This window comes from Geospiza fortis, unplaced genomic scaffold (assembly GCF_000277835.1).
Source record: "Geospiza fortis unplaced genomic scaffold, GeoFor_1.0 scaffold325, whole genome shotgun sequence".
NCBI lineage: Eukaryota > Metazoa > Chordata > Aves > Passeriformes > Thraupidae > Geospiza > Geospiza fortis.
Window position 1 is genome coordinate 15,679 of NW_005054427.1, and position 7,735 is coordinate 23,413.

Below are 7,735 nucleotides of genomic sequence, written 5' to 3' on the forward strand. Positions count from 1 at the left end.
AGCACCGCGCGAGTATGCGGTGTGAATCTCCCTGGCTGGCCGTCCCCGCACCAGCCACCCGCCCCTGAACTGTCCTTACTTCTGTGAGATACCTCTCTAATGGGAGGCGGGGTAGCAAGAGCATAGAAGCAGGCTTTTCTCGGTGGTTCGGAAGCAGTACGAAAAGAGGCAATGGGCACAAACTGATGCGCAGCAAGTTCCACCTTGAACACGAGGAAGAACTTCTTTGCTGTGCGGGTGACCAAGCAGTGGCACAGATTGTCCAGAGAGATTGTGGAGTCTCCCTCACTGGAGGTACTTAAGAACCCTCTGGACACCATCCTGTGACGTGTGGTCTAGGATGACCCTGCTTGAGCAGGGAGGTTGGACCAGATAACCCACAGAATCTGGTCCAACCTGACCGATTCTGTAATTCTGCAATACCTTCGTGGGGCGTTCCCCCAGACAAACCTTTATACGCAGTTTGTTGTGGCAGGTAAGTACCTGAACCCAAAGAATGCTACTGCCCAGGGCACTGAGGTACCACAGAAGCAAGTAAGAAAATTCATAGTGATTCATTAGTCAAGGACTTTGTATGCCTCCTCACACGCCCCTCCCCCCCCCCCCCCCCCCCCCACATAAATTAACCTCCATGTGCCTAGCACCTGGTTTTGAACCATGCATTAGTATTGCTGATGACTTCTAGAATAGGGGTAATTTAATCTCTCTGACACTTGTTAAACTGGAACAACCAGGTATTTCCTTTCTCATTAAGTTCCTCAAATGAAGAAACTACTAAGAATCTGTGGCCAAATCTTTATACTGAGTTTACAGATATGACATGGGAAAAGAAACCCTTTAATAAAAGGCTGGCGAGCTAAAATCAAGTTCAAATCCCACTTACACCCTTTATAAAGACACAATCCCTACTAGAACGAAGCAAAGTTAATTTCCCAATAACATTGTGTATCCACGGAGTTACCCATTCTAATTCTTGTTCAGTAAAAAGCAGATTCTGGATCCTTTACATTTATACTTTTACTCATCTTCCCTCTCAAAGTACAGATACCTGGCTACAGCTCTTGCAATTCCTGTCCTACACACAACATTCAATCTACTCACAAAGACAAAAGCAAAGATATCCACGACTTTTCTACTGTCTAGGAGGTAGCTGTGCATTTTGCGTGACAGTTTGCAACTCTTCCATAGGGCTGATTCACTTGAAGGGTGGTTTATAGTTACTGTTTGTTAGTCCTTTAACTTGGATTACAATGTTAGAAAGGTGAATTCTCTTATCATCCATGCAATGGTACACAGATGATCTGCACAGCACACATACACATCCATAACTTATGGACACAGAACAAAGCTGCTTTACTGGCAAGGCAGCAGACACCAATGCAAGTGAGGAGCAGTGAACTAATTTTGTTGAGGTATGACAGATGGGAGATCCTGGTCCTCCTACCTCCTATTTATGCATAACTGCTTATATACATTTTAAGTCCTCATCCCACCATATTAACAAAAATGGATATCAGATGTCCATTTATTCAGTTATTCACATGGTATTTCTCCAGCAAATAATTCAACATTAATTACACTTCCTAGAACTTGTAAACCCATGGGCTATAATCACAAAACATACATGTATTGGAAAGGACCTTTCTCCCTCTCTTACAAGCTTCTCCAGTTATCTAGCATGAAAGAAAATAGGAGGTCATCAGAATGCAGAACTTTGCCAGTTCACTGGCAAGGGGTAGGAACAGTGTCACTTGCTCCCTATCACTGGTCACACTGGGAAATGGGTAAGAGAATACGTAATGCAGAATTCAGTACAGCTACAAGTTGTCTATGAATTCTATTAATGGAATAATTTTAAATGCATAGCTCTGTCTAAAGCAAAGCAGAAGACATGGAAGTACTTGAGTATGACTCAGGCAAAGACAAAAATAGTATCAGGCAGGCTCTGGCAAGTAAAGAACAAATAAAGGGGGTGTAGATAAAAATCTCTCAAATGTTTTGAAGTTGAAGTCAGAGTCAGCTTATTTAAGTTAGTTATGAAAATAATGTTTTGAAACAGCTCTGTATGTGTTCTGGCACATGACAAAAATAAATCAGTTAAAAATATGAGAATTTTCTACCGAAAAGAGAAGACCCAGCAGTAGCTCCATTAATTTAAGGCTGGCAAAAAAGTGTAATCTCGTGTAAGAAAAAATGAATGATAGTAATAGGCCTAATTAAAATACTTCTATCAGTTACTGAAATCTATTAACTTTTTTCACTCAATGTAAACAAAAAATGCAGAACATAATTGAATGTAAGTGCTGCATTTATCTTCATTATTTCCCCCAAAAGACTGTTCTATGCAGAACTCCTATTTTTACTAGGTAAACATTTGTTTATGGAAATTAAAGGTCACTGAATGATTGAATCTAAAATTGGGGTTTTTTTGGCAGGTAAACTGGTTCCAAGTTTAGAATTTATTTCTAAGGACAATAACTTTACTTTTAGAAAACCTGACTCTGGTGTACAAATGGAGTAGCAGGCCATTGCTGACCTTATTTGCATAACAATTCTCACCAATTCAGATGCATTTTACTTATACATCAGAAGTATACAGAAGTACAGAAGAAGAGACAGCAGAAATATGCCCTAGCTTTATTTGTTTTCAAACGCAATACTGTGTGCAAAAGTGAATTGTTTATCCATTGAATTTTTTATAAAAAGTTAATATAATGATTCTTCTTTTGGTTTCACAAAATTTTTAACACTTCAAGTAGAGTCTTTAACAAACATACAAAACCATTCCAAATGATCTACATTTAAATTAACCAGAGCAAATAATAAATTTGAAAATAAGGTTATTGCAAATTATAGAGCCATCAAGTAAAAGCTTGATGGGAAGCCAGGCATGCATCTCTGAAAATTGCAGCAACAGTAATACTGGATTGTGGAGCAGAATGGATTCCACCAAAATTAAGTCTCTAGGTTTGACCAAGTGACCCACCTAGCAGATTAGAGAAAGGCTGTGGATGTCGTCTACCTAAACTTCAGTAAAGCCTTTGATACTCTCTCTCCCACAGCTTCTTCCTGGAAAAATTGGCTGCTTGTGACTTAGACAGGTGTAGTTTGCTGGGTTAAAAACTGGATGGATGGCTGGGCTGAGGGTGTTGGTGAATGGAGTTATCTGGCTGTCAGTCAGTCACCACTGCAGTCTGCTAGGGCTCACTGCTGGGGCTGGTCCTGTTCAATGGCAATTAATCAATTATTAATGTTAATTAATTATATAAATTATTAATGTTAATTAATAAATTATTCGGAGTCCCACCTCAATTTGCAGATGACACTAAGTTGGGTGGGAGTGTTGATCTGCTGGAGGGCAGGAAGGCTCTGCAGAGGGACCTGGACAGGCTGGGTTGGTGGGCTGGGGGCAGTGGCATAAGCTTCAATAAGGGCAGGCCCTGAGTCCTGCCCTTGGGTCACAACAACATTCCCTGCTACAGGCTTGTGGCAGAAAAACTGGAAAGCTGCTCAGCCAAAAAAGACCTAGGGGTCAACAGCAGATCCTGACCTGGGACATTGAGGGGTGCAGAGTGTGTCCAGAGAAGGGCAATGGAGCTGATGAAGGGTCTGGAGCACAGGTCCTGTGAGGACAGCTGAGGGAGCTGGAAGTGTTTAGCCTGGAGAAAAAGGAGAAAAGGCTGTTCAGGAGTGACCTTATCCCTCTCTTAAAACTACCGAGAGTGTAGCAGGCAAGGGTCAGCCTCTTCTCCCAGGCAATTAGCACCTGGAGAACAACAGTTAGCCTCAAAATGGGCTAGGGAAGGTTCAGGTTGGACAGGAGAAAGAATTTTGTCATTGAAAGAGTGATTAAGCATTGAAACAAGCTAACCAGGGAGGTGGTGGTGTCACCATCCCAGGAAATGTTCAATAAAAGACTAGACATGCAATCTGGGGCTATGGTTTAGTTGACATGGTGGTGATTAGTCAAAGGTTGGATTACAGGTCTTTTTCAATTTTAATAATTTTATTATTTGTAGGAAATTCAGTCTTAGGAATATACCTTTTAATGGGGCAATCCACGGACTTAGAGAAGGTAACAAATATATACTAATCTACACACTGTGTGGAAAGGGAAGGACATCAGAAGTGTCAAAAACTAAAAAAAGAAGTTTATAAGTTTACATAAACCATGTTGTGTTCATTTAGTATTGTTGGCAAGGCAATACAAGCAACAAACTGAGTCACGGATTACTGACATTTATGCGGAAACATAAGTTTTCAGACAAAGATAGGCTCTCCAGTCCTGCATTTTTACAGGCTACTAAAAAAGTATCTACTACTAAGTATATTGTACAGCGTGACTTCCAGGATCAGACCATACAACTCAAATAATCACACAAAAAAAAATTAAAATATAATGGTTAGCCCCTCTGGAAGCTGGAAAGGGTTGTAAAGCATTAAACAAACTGCCCAAGAAAGTGGTGGAGTCTCCCCCTCTGCAAGTGTTCAAAAAAGTTTGTGGATATGGCACTTGAGGAGGTGGTGTAATGGTGAACATGGTGGTGGTGCTGACTTGGTAGCTGGACTTGAAGGACTTTTCCAACCTTAAAAATTCTCTGATTCGATGATAAGAGCAAAGAGAATAAGAAAAAGCTCTTCAAAATAACTTAGCGGGTAGCAACATATAAGCATCTCTGGATCATATCCTGTTCCCTGTAATTATCAACTAGATAATTATTGTTTCCTATTAAAACTTAACCTCTACTAGTTAAATCTGCCTTGCCTGTTGCTATACATCTTTTACTCAACAGATCCAGCCAGTTGCAGACAATGAAGCTATCAACTCTCCATCACTCTTAAAAACAATCACTCCTTCATTTGGAAGCCAACACTTGCCTACATGCACATTGGAGAATTTGGTTTTGACTCTTTATCTCTAATGTATCATATCAGTTAGAACACTTTTTTGAGATGATCTCTTGTGCTCTGTTATGCATGTTTTCAGAGCATAAAAAAGCATTTTTCAGACGTTCAACTTCACATCTGTGCTTCATTCAGCTATTTTAGCCCTTCTAATACTACAAATGCAATAACACATCAATATTCTTCACAGAGAATTCAGAATGTATAGATTTGGTGGATATTTTCATCTAAGTTTCTGGGGACTGGGGGTGGGAAGGAGTGGGCACTCTTTCAGAGCATGAAGAGGACAAGTTTCTAAAGTGATGCACTGTTTCACAGGTTCATACCAAGTCGGCCACTTTTTTCCATATGCCTACTGACAATCACATTTAATTTATACATGCAGAATGTTAACATAATCCCCCCTCCATGACCCAACCAACACCAAGAGTGAATCTCATCTGTTTCAGTCTATCAAGAACCTCCATACTCACAGTGTAAAAAAAAATTAAATGTGTATAATTTTCAGCCTACCTGAAGGTCACCTTCTTTCTATTTATGAAGGTATTTGCATACTTTCAGATTTCTCACTTTCACTTTCTCCCTGCGCCAATTACTTCCATTAAGAAGGACATCTAAAGCAATGGTAAGTTCACAAAAAATCAGCAGTACTTTAAGCAAGGTAAAAGGTAAAGAATAATCTTAAGAAACAAGTATGAGTTACCTCCTTCTTGGGACAAGGCTATAAAGATATCCTGCAGCAGATGACCATTTCCACAATGAACTAAAGACACCTGTTGAGGGAGAGGACAGATCTCTGCTATTAAGAAAATGATAAACAACTGTAATTTTGTACAAACAGGTCAATAAGAAATTCTACACACTTCAAATTCTTTAGAGCAAACAACACAGATTTATCTCTTAAATCTGATTTTCATTTCACACAGTACTTGAAAGACTGGAAATCCTTTTTGCTTATGCCAGTCAAAATTTCTTTTACAGGATTTTTTTTAAGCCAAATAGTAGAGGACAAGTTTGCTCACTTCTTCTCTTAAGTATCCCTAAAAAATTCATAATGCTTTAGTATGAGTTTTTGTAGTGTAAAAATAGACACTCTGTGTTACAAACTCATACAAAATACATCAGTACTTTCAAAATTAATGTAACATCATTTCGGAAAGACAAAAATAGCAGTCAGTCAAATGACTGCACCCTAAACTGTCACATGGTTAGCTAAGTTTTCTTAAACAAAGCAGCCAATTTAAGTCAAGTATATGATGACATGTTCTAACTGTATTACAGGAACAGAGGTACTCCATAATTAATATTGAAGCAAGTTCCTCACAATCCTTGACCTACTCCCACTTCACCAAGACAGAAGCACAAAACATGCGTTGCACATAACCAGCAAGTATTATATGAAGGTTGCTTTTTTCTTCTGTCTTGCGTAACGTTGTGGACTACTTTGTGGTGTAGTGGACTAATGAAACAAGGGATACTTTTGTAATAAACTCCAAGGCATTTTAAATACTAGTGATTTTGGTAAACTATCTCCACAAAAAATAATAATTGTGTGCATAATCTAAAAATAAATAAAAACTGATTTTAATTCTCTTGATTTTCCCATGTGCATATCACATGTACCAGAAGTTCGATCAGCCCTTCACAGCATTTTGTCGAGGCACTTCATTGTATCATTTCAGGTTGAAGTGCTTTGATCTCAACTTGGAGGTTATTGCAGTGAACATGTATTGCTTTTTTTAACTGCTATGGTCATTTCACACACACACAACCAACCTGCTGTTCATTTTTGATGCTTGGTATTTTTGTCAAGGGAATTGATAATTGCTTATATTTATTTAGGTTGAATCCATTGCCATATTACTTCACAGAAGTCAGCTTATCATTTCAAACATTAAAGTCTGCACAGAAACACAAACAGGTATTTGCTAATGGAATACTCTCTGACAAGCTTCAAACCTTTTCAGAAAGTAATTTTTGTTAAATATTGTGGTTTTAAAAAAAGATACTTTCATAGTGAAATTATTATTATAGGGACTACAGCCCTTCTGTCCTGAAACTAAAAATAGAATTCCTCTGAAAAACAACTATAGAAGAGAGTGGCTGGGGAGCTGTCACTATGCTCTGTATTAAAGACAGGTAGGTTTCACGGACAGATGTTTTAACCAACATCAGGTTCAATAATAAAGATCTGTTCTTTCTACCATAACATTGGGATCATTACAAGATGTCTGCTATATTGTTGTATATCACCCCTGGAATTCCATATAAGTACAGTGCAGCTGTGAGCCATCAGACATTTCAACAGCCATTAAACTAAAGATAATTTATTCTTTCAGATAAAGTAGGTTGCTGTCATTGGTTTAGCAGGAGCTCTCACTGAAATTTCTCTTCTTGCTTCCCACCAAGCACAAACGGTCTGTATTTTGCACGTTGAATAGAAAGGACAATGGATAAAGTTAGTGCTTTTATTTTAATCTCTAACTTTTTTCCCAAAACCTTGGACATAAAATCTACTTAAGATAGCCTCTACCTGGTCATTAAAGCACATTAGCCACTGTCTTTTACGTTGGTGATTTTGGCCTGAAACTGCAAGCATTCAGTCATACTAAAACCGTAGCTCCCTAGGACATCATCTCACGTCACCTGGCTTCCCTCTCAAGAGAGATAATCAGCACATCTCTGTAGACCCTGTACAGAACACAGAGTTACGTACTCTTCTAGCACATGACGTTCATTAAAACGCAGTGCGAAAGGAAGGGGAGAGAATTCCTGACAGAGGACAAAAAAAAAACCTGCTTCGAGTCTGCTTTCAGTTCAGCCGCCGCCC